The sequence below is a fragment of the Jaculus jaculus genome, chromosome 7 (genome assembly GCF_020740685.1).
Source record: "Jaculus jaculus isolate mJacJac1 chromosome 7, mJacJac1.mat.Y.cur, whole genome shotgun sequence".
Lineage (NCBI taxonomy): Eukaryota > Metazoa > Chordata > Mammalia > Rodentia > Dipodidae > Jaculus > Jaculus jaculus.
In genome coordinates this window covers 141,599,031-141,616,853 of record NC_059108.1, presented here as the reverse complement: position 1 = coordinate 141,616,853, position 17,823 = coordinate 141,599,031, and positions in this window count along the sequence as shown.

Sequence of the window (17,823 nt, the reverse complement as noted above, 5' to 3'; positions counted from 1 at the left end):
TCCTTAGCCCAACCCCTGGCTGGGTTTTCAGTAAGCACTTTTTTGTTTTGTTTTGGTTTTTTGAGGTAGGGTCTCACTCTAGCCCAGGCTGACCTGGAATTCACTATGGAGTCTCAGGGTGGCCTCGAACTCACGGCGATCCTCCCACCTCTGCCTCCCGAGTGCTGGGATTAAAGGCGTGCGCCACCACGCCTGGCTCAGTAAGCATTTGTTGAAGGAACTGTCCATGGCTGGCCGCAGAAGCGTCAGACCAATGGCAACTCCTGTTCTCAAAGTCAGTTTCCAGCAGGTCCTCACAGTGGCCGAAGCCTCCTCAAGGAAGGGGACGGTGAGCATGAAGGAGAGAGGTTCGTTCTTCTACTCGCTGAGCACAAAGGCGGGTCTTTGGGGTTATGTGACGGGGGCAGGGAGACCTCTGCCCTCTCCCATTCCATGGCTTAATGTGTAACTTGTCACCTTTCCTGAATGTCAGTTTCTTCTATTTGCCTGTAATGCTTCACCTTGCTCAGGTCTCCTTGGTCAGGCGTGCTATTCCCAGCCCACCACAGACCTGCGCTAGCCTGGACTCCCCTGCTTTGTGTTGGCTCTCAGGAGCTTTGGACCCTTGTCTCTTGAACTCGCCAAACACACCCAGGCACCCCCCCCACTCCCCTCCCCCCCCTCCCCTCTGGTGCCCTATGAGGACAGAGCTGCTAGGAGCATCTGTCATTCGTGAGGCTAGGGTGCCACGGGGCCAGGGCCTCCCGGAGCCATTTACACCAGACTTGCTCAGAAGTGGTTGTAGAATTCAATGAACTGCTGGTCCTGGGGCTTCGAGTTCACTCTACACTCCAGGCGCACCCCTCCTCCCTTCCTCCTTCCTTGCAACCCTTCTTTTGTACACGTGCACTCACCTAACATATATCAAGCAAGGAGGGGCTGTGGAGAATGTGTTCTAGAAGCCTTTTCAAAGAGAGGGCCTTACAGCGAGGGATGCATCAACACTGCAACAAGGTGACCTCTCACAGGGGTGGCACCGTAGGGAACTCAGGTCCCCACACAGCAGACCGACCGGAGGGACAGGTAGTGCTAAGCGCAGTCAGGAAGGAGGGGTCAGAGGAGACGATGGAGGCCAGATAAGCTCTGTTGGCATCTTAATGATGTATAGTTTCATTTCTTCAAAAACAAGAACCTGGAAGCCAGGCATGGTGGCTCATACCTTTAATCCCAGCCCTTGGGAAGCAGAGGGAGGAGGATCGACGTGAGCTCAAGGCCAACCTGGCATGCAGAGTAAGGCCCAGTTCAACCTGAGCTAGAGTGAAACCCTTACTGGAAAAAGAAAGAAAGAGAGAGAGAGAGAGAGAGAGAGAGAGAGAGAGAGAGAGAGAGATAAAGGAAAGAAAGAAAGAAACAGTGAAAAAGGAAAGAAAAGAGGGCTGGAGAGATGGCTTAGTGGTTAAGGTGCTTGCCAGCAAAGCCAAAGGACCCAGGTTCAAGTCCCCAGTACCCATGTAAAGCCAAATACACAAGGTGGTGCATGAGTTTGGAGTTTGTTTGCAATGGGTAGAGGAGCTGATGTACTCATTCTCTCTCTCTCTAATAAATAAAGAAATATTTTTAAAGGAAGGAAAGGGAAGGAAAGATAAAGAAAGGAAAGGAAAAAGGAAGAAAGAAAGAAATGGAAACAAAAAAGCTAGTTAGAGCTTGGCGTGGTGGCCTTTAATCCCAGCTATGGGGAGGCAGAGGTAGGTGGATCACCGTGAGTTCAAGGCCACCCTGAGACTACATAGTGAATTCCAGGTCAGCCTGGGCTAGAATGAGACCCTACCTCAAAAAAAACAAAAAAAAAACAAAAAACAAACAAACAAAAAAAAAAAACCACCTGTAGTTGGGCTGGAGAGATAGCTTAGTGGTTAAGGCACTTGCCTACAAAGTCAAAGGACCCAGGTTTGATTCCCCAGGTCCCACCAAGCCAGATGCCCAAGGTGGAACATGTGTCTAGAGCTCATTTGCAGTGGCTAGAAGGCCCTGGCACACCTATTCTTTCTCTCTCTCTGTCTCAAATAAATAAAAAAAAATATTTTTTAAAAAGCAAACTGTACTTAATGAAACAGTATTCTAACATTTGTTTATATGAGTGGTAAGTAGATGGGTACTTGTAACCTTTTGTACTTTTCCATAGTCAACGTGTTCTCTGTGTAATGCTTTCTGCATTAAATCAGGTAACTCACAATTGCACCCAGTAACTCAGGGTTCGTGAGCCATGAGCCACAGCTCATGTGACCGATGGATGCATAGCTGTGTCGGCGCATCATCACCAGACCTCTGAGGGACTCTCTGGCCCTTGTCTTGTGGCTGCTAACCTTGACATTCTCCTTTTCCCTTCCCGTAAGACTCTTACTCATCCTTCCAAACCCAATTCAAAGACGGGCTTCCTTTACTTCCTCTCAGAGAGCACCACTTGCCCCTTAGTTGTGGCTAGGAGAACACTGTGCGCCTCTGACCTGCTAGAAGATTGTGAATACCGTGCGTGTCAGAGAGTAGACCTACATTGCTTAGTCTCGGGATTCTTCCAGTGTGTGATGTGACTCTTGTCCCCCGACATCCCCGCGTCCAGCAGCAAGCAGCACAACCTGGCACATGGCAGAGTCTGGGCGATGGCTCTCTGGGAACCCTGTCAGATGCGTGAATGAATGCCTAACCTTCAAACAACAAGCTTTCCAGAGTATTAACAGAAGATATTTGTATACAAGAGCCATGCTAATTAAATTAGTTTTATTTATTCATTCACACAAACTCAGCAAGAGTCCCATTTGGCTGCTATTAATGTTCACTGTGATTTATTGGAAAGTACTAGAAATAGAAAAAGGTGTCTCTCGGTTCCCCCACCCCCTGCCTTTGCCTGCATTTGTAAGACTGAACTTGAGTTCTGGCCTGCAAGTCTGGACATGGACAGGCTGGTTATGTGGTGCACGCCTTTAATCCCAGCACTCTGGAGGCCGAGGTAGGAGGATCAGTGTGAGCTTGAGGCCAGCCTGGGACAACAGAAGGGGTTCCAGGTCAGCCTGGACTAGAGTGAGACCCTGCCTCAAGAAAATCAGTTAATTAATTAATTAATTTAATATACTACAAATCTATGTGAATTAATACAGGATGGTTCTGGCATTTAATAAAAGACAGAGGTTGGGCTGGAGAGATGGTTTAGTGGTTAAGCACTTGCCTGTGAAGCCTAAGGACCCTGGTTTGAGGCTCGATTCCCCAGGACCCACATTAGCCAGATGTACAAGGAGGCGCACATGTCTGGAGTTCGTTTGCAGTGGCTGGAGCCCTGGAACACCCATTCTCTCTCTTTCTCTCTCTCTGCCTCTTTCTCCCTCTGTCTGTCGCTCTCAAATAAATAAATAAAAATAAAAAAATTTTATAAAAGACAGGGGTAGGGAGATGGTTCAGCAGTTAAAGGCACTTGCTTGCAAAGCCTGCCAGGCCTAGTTCGGTTCCCCAGTATCCATGTAAAGCCAGATGCACAAAAACAAGCATATAGGCCAGTAGAATTGAATAGATAACTCAGATTAGAGCTGACTATTGATCTCTTTAGTTTAGAGTTCTCAGATATCAAATCATGCATATGAAGCTGAAGAGACAGCTCAATAGTAAAAGTCACTTGCTTGCAAAGCCTGCTGCCCCAGGTTCAATTTCCAAGTGCCCATGTAAAGTCAGATGCAAAAAGTAGTGTATGCATCTGGAGTTCCTTCACAGCACCAAAAGACCCTGGCTCGCTCGCTCTCCCCTCTCTCTCTTCGCTTGCTCTCTTTCTTTCTCTGCTTACAAATACATATAAATAAATAAATAAATATTTAAAAATAAAAATAAACTCATGCATATGGAACCAAATGATGTTTAACAAGAGTGCCAAGAATATACAAGATGGAAAGGGCATTCTACAACAAATGGTGAGGGGAAAATTGGATATCTACATGCAAGATGAAAATGGATCTTATACCATTGCATAAAATCAACTTAATGGCTGGAGAGATAGCTTAGTGGTTAAGGCACTTGCCTGCAAAGCCTAAGGCCCTCAGTTAAATTCCCCAGTACCCACATAAGCCAGAAGCACAAGCTGGCACATGAGTCTGGAGTTTGTTTACAGTAGCTAGAGGCCCTGGCGTGCCCATTCTCTCTATCTGCCTCTTTCTGTCTCTGAAATAAATAAATAAATAACTTAAAAATTCAACTTAAATTGATCAAGGATATTCTAGCCTGGAACTTTAAAGTATCTAGAAGGAATTGTCAAGGAGAGCCTGATAGTATGACTTGGATTTGACACCAAGAAAAGCAAAACGAGACTGAGTGTCCGTGTCATAGTGAGTATCTGGACAGCAAAGGGAAGAGCAGGTGGGAAGGTCAGTGATATGCTAGGAGAGAGTATGGGCAGAGCATGCAGACACCAGACAAGGGATCGATGTCCAAACCACACAAGGAACTCTTAGACTCTACACCAGCCACCAAATGGTCTGATTTAAGAACCTAAGCTGGGGGTGGTGGTGGGGACACTGGGGAGATGGATCAGTGGCTAAGGTATTTGCCACACAATTATGAGGACCTCAGCGCCCATGTAAAATGCCAGGTGTGATGGTACACACCTGTAATTCCAGCGCTGGGGAAGCAGAGACGGAAGAATCTCTAGGGCATGCTGAGGAGTCCCAGGTTCAGTATAATAACAATAATAATGTAGAAGAGCCAGAGGGAGATGTCTAAAGTAAAACACACACCCACCCATTCAGATGTGTCCATGCACATACATACATACATACACACACACACACACATACATGCATACACATACATACATTCATACACATACAAAAAATATGTATATAAGCCAAGTGTGGTGGTGCATACCTGTGATTCCAGCAAGAGGTGGAGTTATTCAATTGATATAAAATTTCATTTTGACCGGGCGTGGTGGTGCACACCTTTAATCCCAGCACTTGGGAGGCAGAGGTAGGTGGATCGCTGTGAGTTCGAGGCCACCCTAAGACTACAGAGTGAATTCCAGGTCAGCCTGGGCTAGAGTGAGACCCTACCTCAAAACTGCCCCCCCAATTTTTTTTTTATTTTTCATAAGTTCTGTGGTCCTGATCTACAGCATTGTGCTTATGGTTAGCAATACTATTTGTGTACAGGGGGGTAGATGTCACACTGTGTGTTCTGATGGCCATCAATACAAAACATTGGGGGCTGGAGAGATGGCTTAGTGGTTGAGGCACTTGCCTGCAAAGCCGAATGACCTGGATTCAATTCCCCAGAACCCACACAAAGCCAGATATAGAAAGTGGTGCATGAATCTGGAGTTCATGTGCAGCAGCTAGAGGCTCATTGTCTTTCTCTGTCTCTTCTCTCTATCTGCTTGCAAATAAATAAATATTTTTTAAAAATCCTTGGAGAGTCTGGTGTGATGGCACCCGCCTTTAATCCCAGCACTTGGGAAGCAGACATAGGAGGATCATCATGAGTCTGAGGTTACCTTGAGACTACTGAATTCCAGGTCAACCTGGACTAGTGAGGCCCTACCTTGAAAAACAAAAACAAAAAATCGTTGGCATCCTGAGGTGATTGTGTGGAAGTGGTTTGGAAGAGAAAGATTAGTCCAGAGTAACCAATTAAGAGGCTGTTGTCCATGGTCCAAGTAAGAGAATATGACAGTTGGAAATAAAGCCAGACCAAGGGCTGGGTAGGACCACTTGGGAACTTTCGGCTGTGCATGAGATTTTTCCTGTGCTGGGCCTGGGCTGGCTCGGCCCAGACCTTGTCAGGAAGACCCCTAGTCCTTGCTCTGCACATGGGCTTCTTTACCCCCTCCAGTTCCCCCTATGGCAGGAGCTCCTTGAACTTTCTTTTTTTTAAAAAAAAAATTTTTTTTTGTTCATTTTTTATTTATTTATTTGAGAGTGACAGAGAGAGAAAGAGACAGAGAGAGAGAGATTGAGAATGGGCGCGCCAGGGCTTCCAGCCACTGCAAACGAACTCCAGACGCGTGCGCCCCCTTGTGCATCTGGCTAACGTGGGTCCTGGGGAACCGAGCCTCGAACCGGGGTCCTTAGGCTTCATAGGCAAGCGCTTAACCGCTAAACCATCTCTCCAGCCCTCCTTGAACTTTCTTTTCTCTCTTTTCTTCCCATGGTTTTTCCAGGCCCTCCATGTGGGATCTCTAGCCACATGGATGCTTTTCCTTGGCTCTGTACTTCCTTCAACAAATATAATACTTTAACAATCCTTCTCAGCCTTTTTTATTCAATCCTTTGATTAAAATTAGAAACAAGCCTAGGGGTCTGGAGAGATGGCTTAGTGGTTAAAGTGTTTGCCTGCAAAGCCTAAGGACCCAGGTTCAATTCTCCAGGTTCCATGTAAGCCAGATGCACATGGTGGTGCACGCGTCTGGAGTTCATTTGCAGTGGCAGGAGGCCCTGGCACACCCATTCTCACTTTCTCTACCTCTCTCTGTCTCTAATAAATAAATAAAAATATATCTTAAAAATATACTAATAATAAGACCTAAGGTTTAGGGTTCAAGGACTTTTCTGAACCCCTAACACCCTGTTACAGATGGCAACCCAAATGGGACAATCTTGAGAAGGAAAAGTATGATTATCACATAATGGGAGAAAATGGGAAGCATATTTTCTGGCTGTGAGCAGGACTTGGGGTATTTCTACTGCTTCTCCACTTGCGGGAAAACTGTCTTGCTTTCTCTTCCTTTTTTTTAAAATTTTTATTTATTTATTTGAGAGCAACAGACAGAGAAAGAGGGAGAGAAAGAGATAGAGAGAATGGGCGCACCAGGGCTTCCAGCCACTGCAAATGAACTCCAGACGCATGCGTCAACTTGTGCATTTGTGGCTAATGCAGGTCTTGGGGAATCAAGCCTCAAACAGGGGTCCTTAGGCTTCACAGGCAAGCGCTTAACTGCTTTCTCTTCTTGCTGGAGACTAAGCTTCACTATCTTTGACTAATCTGAGGGGAAAGAATGGTGTGTGGCTGTAGCAATGGCCAGGCATGCAGACAGGCCTTCCTTCAAACTGGGCACTGTCTGCCACAGTCCCACTTGCCAGGCAGCACGTGGGCATCTCTGGCCCCGCTCCACCCTGGTGGGATTGCTAGCTCTGTTGAAATGTACGCTATTGCTTGAAGCCAAACCGGGATGGCATCAGGCAGGGCTCGTTTGTAAAGGTGACAGCTTTTGCTTATTTATATTTATTTGAGAGAGAGAGAAAGAGGGGGACCAGGGCCTCCAGCCACTGCAAACGAACTCCAGACACATGCGCCCCCATGTACATCTGGCTTACGTGGGTCCTGAGGAATCGAACTGAGGTCCTTTGGCTTTGCAGGCAAATGCCTTAACGGCTAAGCCATCTCCCCAGCCCCTAAGGTGACAACTTTTGTAGGGAGATGCACTTGGTTGAGCTTCTCTGACCCACAGCCAGCAGCCAGGCTTAACAAGGCTGTACTCCTGACCTTGGGAACTTGTTCTGCTGAGCTGAGGGGAGGCGCCTCATGGCCACATGGAGGATCAGGAACCAAAGAAGGCAGCTGGCCCGAAAAGTATCTAGGTTTTCTTTTTCTTTTTTTCCATTACGAGCCTCTGTGCCACAGACACATGGTTGCTCCTGGGGTCAGCAGATTCAGACTTGACTGTGTCCTACTGATCAGACTTGGCAGGAGATGTGGTTAGGGTTAGGGTCAGGGTCAGGTCAGGGTGAGGGTTAGGGCTTAGGGGATGGAAAGCTTAGGACAGGAGAGAGAAGTTGGGGTGGAGGTGACATAGAGGCCTCAGTTGGGGGTGGAGTGGATGAAGAGGGGCCACGGGAAGAGTGAGCGTGCCACCTAAGGACATGGCAAGTCTTGTTCGTAGCACCCTGGATGTAGTGTAGTGAAGTCACCCACGTGACTCTGAAGGTCAAGGGCTGAAAGTGAGGAGAAAGCAAGCTTGCCCGGGAAGCAGGAGCTTCACTTGGATTTAGCAGAGGAGACCTTGTGCCGTGTTTGACGTGCTGGGTGGAAGGAATGGTGTGAGGATTGATGATGGGCGAGAGGGAGGGAGAGTCCTGGCTCAGCGAGAAGCAGCGCCCAGATGGTGCTGTTAGCTGGGGGCAGGCGGAAGAGCAGTAATTAATCTGAAATAGGGGAAGAGAGCCGCCATTAATCTTGCTTCCTCCCAGAGGCTCACAACCCCCCATGGACTTCTTTTGGGATTGAGCAAATCTGTATTCCTAAGAGCCCTGGATTTGAGATTTGACTCCCTGCACTCGTTTGTTCCCGGAGTGGCCCTGCATTGTCCTTTGGTGGAATAACTTCTCCTCCATTGTACATAACCCTAGTGGGCCGTCAGTCCCTCCCACCCCCTCATCAGCCTCTGGCTGAGCCAATCAGCATCTTTCCGAGCCTCTGTCCTGGAAGTGGAATGAAGCGGGTTAGGCATGGTGCGTTCATTCCTTCCCTCTTGTGTCTGTCTGTACTCCAGGCTCAGCTTCCAGGCCTCAGACCCATCCTAGTTCCTTCAGTCTTTCCTTTAGTTTTTGTGAGTTGCCTGGTACCATTTCACTCCATTTTAACTCTGTTTAAGTTGTCCAGAGAGGCAGAGACAGAGAGAGAGAGAGAGAGAATGGGCATGCCAGGGCGTCCAGCCACTACAAAAGAACTCCAGATGCATGTGCCAGCTTGTGCATCTGGCTTACGTGGGTCCTTTGGCTTTGCAGACAAGTGCCTTAACCGCTAAACTATCTCTCCACCCTGGCTTTCTGCTTTTGACCATAGCACACGAGTGCTTCGTGTTTTAGAGGCTAGAATGTTCACTGCTCACAAAACTGCAGGGGTGTCTTACCCCACCCCCTCCGCCCATGGAGAGTAGGCTTGGGGCGCAGCTTGTCTCTCCTCAGTTTAGGGCAAAACAAGATGCAAAACCTAGAACGAGATGCCACGGTCCCTGGCCAACCTGAGCTCTTAGGCTTTCCCTGCTCTCTCCATCCTTCCTCGCTGTCTCCATCCTTCCTCACCCGCCCCTCCATCTGCTTTGGACCCCATCTTGGAGGTAAGACCCAGGAATTGCAACTGTCCCATCTGGGTGCCACACAGCACTGAGGAACCTCCCAGAAGTCACTGGGTTCTACAGTGCTGCGCTAAGGCATCCGAGGAAAAGACAAAAATCCGTGGCAGAGGTGCCCTGAGACCTGGAGACAACACACAGGGGGCACCCAGCCAGCCAGGACTGTGCCCCTGCCCCTCTTTCCCCTCCAGCCGCATGCCTGTGAGAACCCTGCCCCTTCAGTTAAAGAGCACCACAAGACCACGCCCCCAGGGAACCTTCTTGAGTGGAAGCCATGGCACAGATGGTTAGTGCAGGCTGACTTGAGTTCAAATCATGACCTTTACTGTTTACCCACTGCGCAGCCTTAGGCGAGTCACTTTGACAACTCTGATTACTGGTTCCCCAGACAAGGAGCCAGATAAGGACTCGCTCAGCAGGGTTACTGTGAGATTAAAGGCAGCACTATGATTCCTCATCTCCAGGTGCTTTCCAGAGGGCTTGGTACACAAAAGACCTCAGGGTGCAAGGTCTTTTCATAACCACTGCTTCTTTTAAAAAAAAAAATTATTTATTTGCAAGCAGAGAGAGAAGAGAGACAGGGCCATCAGCCGCTCTAAGCAAACTCCAGGCGCATGCGCCCTTTGTGCATCTGGCTTTACCTCGGCACTGGAGAGTCAAATTCCAGTCCTTAGGCTCTGCAAGCAAGCGTCTTAACCGCTGAGCCATCTCTCCAGCCCACCACTGCTTCTTTGTGTCTGTCCCCCGAGGAGTCGGCACCTGACCGGGCTTGACGTGAAGTGAACAGCTTGGGTGAGGCACACTGTTCAGGGTCAGGGAGATTACGGGTAAGACGCTGGGGGAAGAGAGTGGCCAGGAAGGACACCCCACTTGAGCCACACTGGGAAGAATGAATAGAAGTAGGTAAGGGACAGAGCAGAGTCAGAACTGCAACCAGGCAAGGACAGCTTGTCTGTGTGATTCTTTTCAGTGGGTAGACAGCAGCAGGTGAGGCTCCTGGGGTAAGAGGATAGAAGCTGGGAGAGGGAGGCTGGCCTGGGATTCCTGATGTGTTGATTTGGCCACATCTTAGGTCTCCTGACTTTCTATTTCTTTAAATTTTTTTTTTGTTTATTTTTATTTATTTATTTGAGAGTGACAGACAGAGAGAGAAAGAGGCTGAGGGGGAGAGAGAATGGGCACGCCAGGGCCTCCAGCCACTGCAAACGAACTCCAGACATGTGCGCCCCTTGTGCATCTGGCTAACGTGGGTCCTGGGGAATCAACCCTCGAATGGGGGCCCTCAGGCTTCACAGGCAAGCGCTTAACCGCTGAGCCATCTCTCCAGCCCTGGATTTCTATTTTTTATGTGTGTTTTTGCATGTGCAGGTATGTGGTGCTCATGTGTGTGTGCATGCTTTGTGTGTGATTGGGCACAGGCATGTGTGTGTGTGCTGGCAGGGGATGGCAGAGTTTGACATTCAGTCTCTTCTTCAGTCACTCTCCGCCTTATTCTCTGATGTAGGGGTCTCTCACTGAACCTAGAGCTCATGGATTTGACTAGACCCGCTGGTCAGTAAGCCCCAGGCTCCCTCCCATCTCCATCTCCCCAGCCCTGGGATTACAGGCCCGTGCCCAGCTTTTGACGTGGGTGCTGGGGATCCGAACGCAGACCCTCACGCTCTGGCAGCAAGCGCTTCACCACCTGAGCCATCTCTCCAGCGGCTCCCCTTCCTCTAAGAAGAGTACAGCATCCCAACGGAGGTCAGATGACAGGCAGGTGCCAAACTGCTGGCCCTGGTAAATCCCCTGACAAATGGGGTTCCTAGTCAGGACTCCCTCTGCCTGTCCTAGGAGTGGGCATTTCCATCAGTGGGAGCCCCTCTTTTTAGGACACCCTTAAAGTTCCTACCACCCTTCTCACCTCCTCTCCCATGTCAGATGTGAGCAGCGCAGACCTAAGCTACCCCTTCCCACCATGCCATGCTCCCAAGTCAACTGGAATGACACCCGGAGAGGAAGAGGCCAGCAGTGTCCCCCAGGAAACCTTGTCCTTGTGTGTAAAGCTAGTGTGCCCACGATGGCCACTCTGGGTCTCCCATGTCCTGGCTGGAAATGATTAATGGCATAGCTGCATCCCCGTGTTGTATTTAAGTCCGCTCCCGAGCAGATAGATCGTCTTTGCAGATAAAGTGTTCGCCGGGCCCTTCCTGGGCTGTGGCTCGGAGCCTGCCCCTCCCTCCCTTTGGCAGCCTGTGTCAGGGAACTCTGAAAGGTAAATGAATTGATAAGCTAGCAGGAGTGGGGGTGGCAAGAACGGCTGTCTTCAATGGCCCTTGTAAACAGTGTAAAGTCACCTTGATGTGCCAGGACTAACGATGCTGGAGTGAGGTGGCGCTGAGCCAGGGCAGGGCTGTGTACCCCTAAGGCGGAAGGAGCCATTGGGTCTCCACCACCACTCTGCCTGGGTCTTCGTGTGTCTCTCACCGCAGGGGCAGGACCTGAGTGTCACTGTCTCTTCCATAAAGGGCGATGTCGTGGGTTCGGTTTGTCTCCCAAATGACCATGAAGTCCTAACTCCCGTTATTTGTAGCTGCGACCTTCTGTGAAAACAGCCTTTGCAGATGACAGTGTAAAACTGAGGACTGGTGTCCTTCTAGAAAGGTACCGCTTACAGACAGACAGACAGACAGACACCCAGAAGCAATGCCCGGGCCGCTTGCCAGGGGCACCAACAGTGGCCAGCAAGAGTCTAGAAGATAGGAGGGATGGCTTAGCAGTTCAGGCACTCGCCTCCAAAGCTAAGGACCCAGGTTTAATTCCCCAGGATCCAAGTGAGCCAGATGCACAAGGTGGCGCATGTGTTTGGGGTTTATTTGTGGGGGCTGGAGGCTCTGACACACCCATTCTCCCCCTCGCTCTCTCTCCTCTCCCTGTAACCCCTTTGCCTCTTTATCTGTCTCAAGTAAACAAATAAATAAAATATTAAAAAATAAAAATTTTTTAAAATTTTTTTAAATTTATTTATTTGAGAGCGACAGACACAGAGAGAAAGACAGGTAGAGGGAGAGAGAGAGAATGGGCGCGCCAGGGCTTCCAGCCTCTGCAAACGAACTCCAGACGCGTGCGCCCCCTTGTGCATCTGGCTAACGTGGATCCTGGGGAACTGAGCCTCGAACCGGGGTCCTTAGGCTTCACAGGCAAGTGCTTAACCGCTAAGCCATCTCTCCAGCCCAAAAAATAAAATATTTTTAAAAGAAGATAGAAGACGTCATGGAGCAGGTGTCCTCCTCAGCCTCAGAAGGAGCTAACCCTACGTTCATCTTGAACTTCTACCTTCTAGAACTGTGAGCCAACACGTTTCTGTTGTTCTAAATCACAGGTTTTGATAGTGTACGATGGCAGCCCTCGTAAACTAATATGGAAGAACAGTAGCTACCTTCCTGTGGGCATGTGGTAAGAGGTCATAGGAAAGCCCTGTGAAGCAGTTCTTGTCTCACAGCTCAAGAAGTTGTTCAATGTTGGGCTGGAGAGATGGCTTAGTGGTTAAGTGCTTGCCTGTGAAGCCTAAGGACCCCGGTTCGAGGCTCGGTTCCCCAGGTCCCACGTTAGCCAGATGCACAAGGGGGCGCACACGTCTGGAGTTCGTTTGCAGAGGCTGGAGGCCCTGGGGCGCCCATTCTCTCTCTCTCCCTCTATCTGTGTTTCTCTCTGTGTCTGTCACTCTCAGATAAATAAATAAAAAAATGAACAAAAAAAAAAAGAAGAAGTTGTTCAATGTTAAGGCCAGAGGCTCACCCTCGACACAGGGGACACTAGGTGGGGCGTCAGGAGACAGAGGCCAGATGGATCGCAGCAAGCATGAAGGGCCACATGACACGGCCTGGAAGACATGGTCAGGAAGGCGGCACGTGCGGCGGGATTTTCTCTATTTCCGTTCACGCGTGTGGGTGCAAGCATGTGTTGTCATTAGGCCAAGGATAACTTGGGGCGTCAGTCTTCACTTTCCACCCTCGTCTGAGGCAGGGTCTATCACTCTCATGGTTCACCACTGCCTTCAGCAGGCTGTCTGGCCCACAAGCTTCCAGTAAGTTCTCTCGTGTCTGTCTCCCAGCTTGCCATCAGCGCCCTAGAGTCGGTCACAGCGTCCAGCAAGCATTTCAGTGCTTGTGCTGGTACAGCCAAGTGTTTTATCCACTGAGCCAGCTCCCCAGCCCAACTCTCTTAAAAAAAAAAAAACAAAACAATTAAAAATAAGTTACTATTATTCATTTGTTTATTTATTTAAGAGAGATAGAGAAAGAGGCACAGAGAGAAAGAGAGAGAGAGAATGGTTATCCCAGGGCCTCCAGGCACAGCAAACGAACTCCAGATGCATGCTCCACCTTGTGCATCTGGCTTACATGGGTCTTGGGGAATCGAACCTGGATTCTTTGGCTTTACAGGCTAGTACCTTAACCTCTAACCCATTTCTCTAGCCCCCAATTCTTTTTTTAAAATTTTGTTTTTGTTTTTGTTTTTTGAGGTAGGGTCTCACTCTAGCTCAGACTGACCTGGAATTCACTCTGTAGTCTCAGGGTGGCCTCAAACTCACTGTGATCCTCCTACCTCTGCCTCACGAGTGCTGGGATTAAAGGCGTGCATCACCACACCCAGATAAATATTTTTATTTATTCATTTAAGAGAGAAAAAGAGGCAAAACAGAGAGAGAGAGAATGGCCACTCCAGGGCCTCCAGCCACTGCAAACAAATTCCAGACGCACATGCCCCCTTGTACATCTGGCTTGACATGGGTACTGGGGAATTGAACCTGGGTTCTTTGGTTTTGCTGGCAAGACCCTTAACCGCTAAGCCATCTGTCCAGCCCCCAATTCTTTTGAAATATGTGTGTGTGTGTGTGTGTGTGTGTGTGTGTGTGTGCGCGCGCGCGCGCATGCGTGCGCATGCATGTGTGTGTGTTTGCATTTCTATGCATGTAGATGTGTGTGTGTGCTGTATATGTGCATATGGAGGCCAGAGGACCACCTTAGGCATACCACCTTCTTTTTTTTATTCTTTGCCTTTAAAAATTTTTATTTTATTTTGATTTTTCGAGGTCAGATCTTGCTCCAGCCCAGACTGACCTGGGATTCGCTCCGTAGTCTCAGGGTGGACTTGAACTCACAGATAGCCTCCCATCTCAGTCTCCGGAGTGCTGGGATTAAAGGCGTGCACCACCACGCCCGGCCATCCACCTCTTCTTGAACCTGGAGCTCACCAGCTAGATTAGACAGGCTGGCCAGGGACCTGCCTGTGTCTGCTTTCCCAGTGCTGAGGTGACCGCAGCATGCCTCCACTCCTGGCATTGCACATGGGTCCTGAGGATTGAACTCAGGCCTTCATGATTGCAAGAAAACCACTTTACTGAGTGAGCTAACCTTCCCCAGCATTCCTGTAAGATTCTTTGCATATGAAATCCTCAGACTAGGCAAATCCACAGAAATAGGAAGAAAATCAGTGGTTGCCCTAAAATGCACATATTGAAAAGAACTGCATTTCTGTTTAAGCCGCCCAGCCTGTGCACTTGATGACCCCCCACCCTGACACCCAATGGGGAGTGAGAAGGTGACTGCTTAGCAGGTTGGTGGGAAGCTCTACTGGAGCTGCCATGAATATTCTAGAACTAAAGACATAGCGGCGATGGTCACACAACATGGAGATGACACGACCACTCTCCAAGCATGTGCTTCAAAACAGTGGCACACGTACTCTCCTATGAGAATACATTACACACAAAAGCCAGAGCAAAGCAGGGTTTAGGATGGAACATTCGGGCTGGAGAGATGTGCAGTAAGTGGCACCTGCATCTGGAGTTCATTTGCAGTGGCAAGAAGCCCTGGCATGCCCATATTCACTGTCTGCCTCTTCCTCTCTTTCTCTCTCTTTCTAATACATAAAATTAAATATTTTTTAAAAGAAAATACTAGGTCTTTAGGCCTTGCTGCTCTTCTCTTCCCTTATCTGTGGGTGTCACTACTAAAACTCGCAGAACCCCACACAGCCTTCTCTTCCTGACCTCTGATCTCTAGACAGGCTTTGAAGGCACACATGTCACCATCAGCTACTTGACTGCTGGTGCTGCCTCTGTCCTTTAAAAAGAACCAAAGGTCTGGAGAGATGGCATTGCGGTTAAGGCGCTTACCTGCAAAGCCAAAGGACCCGGGTTTGATTCCCCAGGACCCACATAAGCCAGAAGCCCAAGGTGGCACATGCGTCTAAAGTCTGTTTGCAATGGCTGGAGGCCCAGGCATGCCCATTCTCTCTCTCTCCATACATATATGTGTGTGCATATATACATATACATATACATATACATATACATATACATATACATACACATATATATACACACACACATATGTATATATATACATATATATATATCTGCCTCTCTTTCAAATAAGTAAATAAATAAAATTTTAAAAAATATAAAAGAACCAAAGCAAACTGGAGGGAGGAGTGTGGGTCTCCAGAATGAGTTTGGGGTGCACACAGGGCTATGTGGACCCCTAGAGCATGTACGGAGGGTGCTGTAGGTGCCTGGCACTGTCTAAAGCATCCTCCTGGATTGAGTCACTTTTATCCTCATGACCATTTTAGGAGTTAGACGCTTAGGACTCCCAGTTGTAAATGCAGAAAGTAACGTTCAGAGAAGTAGGGGAGTTCAGCAGTGTCTTCATAAAACATGGAAGAGGCAAGATTCCAACTCAACTAGTTAGACTGGAGATGTGGGCAGGAGACTTCAGAGGACCTGGCAGTTAGACAGCTTTCATGCTAAGACAGTGAGGCATAAAGAGCCTCCCGATGTGGTGGCACATGCCTTTAACCCTAGCACCTAGGAGGCAGAGGTAGGAGGATCACCCTGAGACTACACAGTGAATTCCAGGTCAGCCTGGACTAGAGTGAGACCCTACCACAAAAAAAACAAAGAGCCTCCTGAAAACAAAGGCCAGTGGTCTCCCACCATGACAATCTGCTCTCAGTAGAGCCCCTCATGATGGGAGGGGCCCGGTTATCACGGGGTTCCCACAGGCCCCCCTGCATGGGGCAGCTCAGAGGGGTGGCTCCAAAGCTGCATGCTGTTAGGACAGCTGAGTGGTAGACTGTGGACTGATTCAGAAGCCAGTCTGGAGATGCAAAGCTGAAAGCAAGATCTCATGAGGCCTTCTAGTGTCTTCTACAAGGTATGTTTGACTCCTGTATTGAGTGCCTCAAACAGAGAGGGCACTGTGCCAGGGGCTTGGAAGCCCAGGAGTGCCACAGCATAGACAGAAACATACATGGGGCTTCCTCCCAAAAGCAGTGAGGGCTCAGTCAAAAGCCAAAAGGGCCCAGCTAGAGAATGGTGATCACAAAGGGAGGCCTTGGTCTCCATGACAAGATGGCTTCTCTCCAGAAAGGAGCCTCGTCGGGAATATGTGCCAAACACCTGTGACTTGGGTCATCAGCATGTGACCCCCCCCCTCCCAAGCCCCCCTCTGCCAGGCTGTTGGCCTTCCTAGCAGCTACACACATTGGCTGCCCCATGTGTGGCCACTAGTTACGCTAGCCCAGTGCCCAGAAGCATGGCGATCCTCAGGCAGAATTATGGGTAAAGGCTGTGTCTGCTGAAGTCCTATTTCCAATTCTCTACTTGCCCAATAACACCCTCATGAAACAGACATTTCTACTAGTTCAAAAGAGTGACTCCAGAGCTGGAGAGATGGCTTAGCGGTTAAAGGCTCTTGCCTGCAAAGCCAAAGGATCCCAATTTGATTCCCCAGGACCCACATAAGCCAGATGCACAAAGGGGTGCATGCATCTGGAGTTCATTTGCAGTGGCTGAGGCCCTGGCATGCTCATCCTCTCTCTCTCTCTCATAAGTAAATAAAATATTTTTAAAAAACAGTGTTGGCTGGGCGTGGTGGTGCATACCTTTAATCCCAGCACTTGGGAGGCAGAGGTAGGAGGATTGCCATGAGTTCAAGGCCACCCTGAGACTACAGAGTGATTTCCAGGTCAGCCTGAGCTAGAATGAGACCCTACCTTAAAAAAGCGGAAAAAAAAGAGTGACCCCAATGGTAATGTCTCAGACATCATTCCTTACTCACTCATTCACTCACTCACTTACACCCTCACTCGTGCATCCACTCAGGCACTCAGTGCACACTCGGGAAGGTCCTGCTATGTGCTGCCTTTCCTGGGAGTCCTGGGTCACAAGGTAAACAAAACAAGCATGTAGTCTTCACCCTCATGGAGCTTTTAATACAATAGCAGGATTATGGGGTATCCTTTCACAGCTCGGGGACCATGCATCCTCGTGGTCCCTGTTAACCTGGAGTGTAAAGAGTTATATCTAGGGCCGGAGAGATGGCTTAGCAGTTAAGCGCTTGCCTGTGAAGCCTAAGGACCCCGGTTTGAGGCTCGATTCCCCAGGACCCATGTAAGCTAGATGCACAAAAGGGGCACACGTGTCTGGAGTTCGTTTGCAGCAGCTGGAGGCCCTGGCACGCCCATTCTCTCTCTACCTATCTGCCTCTTTCTCTCTCTATTACTGTCAAATAAATAAATAGCAAACAAAAAATATTAAATAAAAATATTGTAATCAGGCTAGGGAAGGACTCAGTGGATTCAAGTGCTCACTGATCAAACCTGAGGACATGAGTAAAGTCCTTCCCAGACCCTACTCATAAGAAGCTGGCAATCATGGCGGGCTTCTGCGATGCCAGTGCCCCTGACAGCAAGAT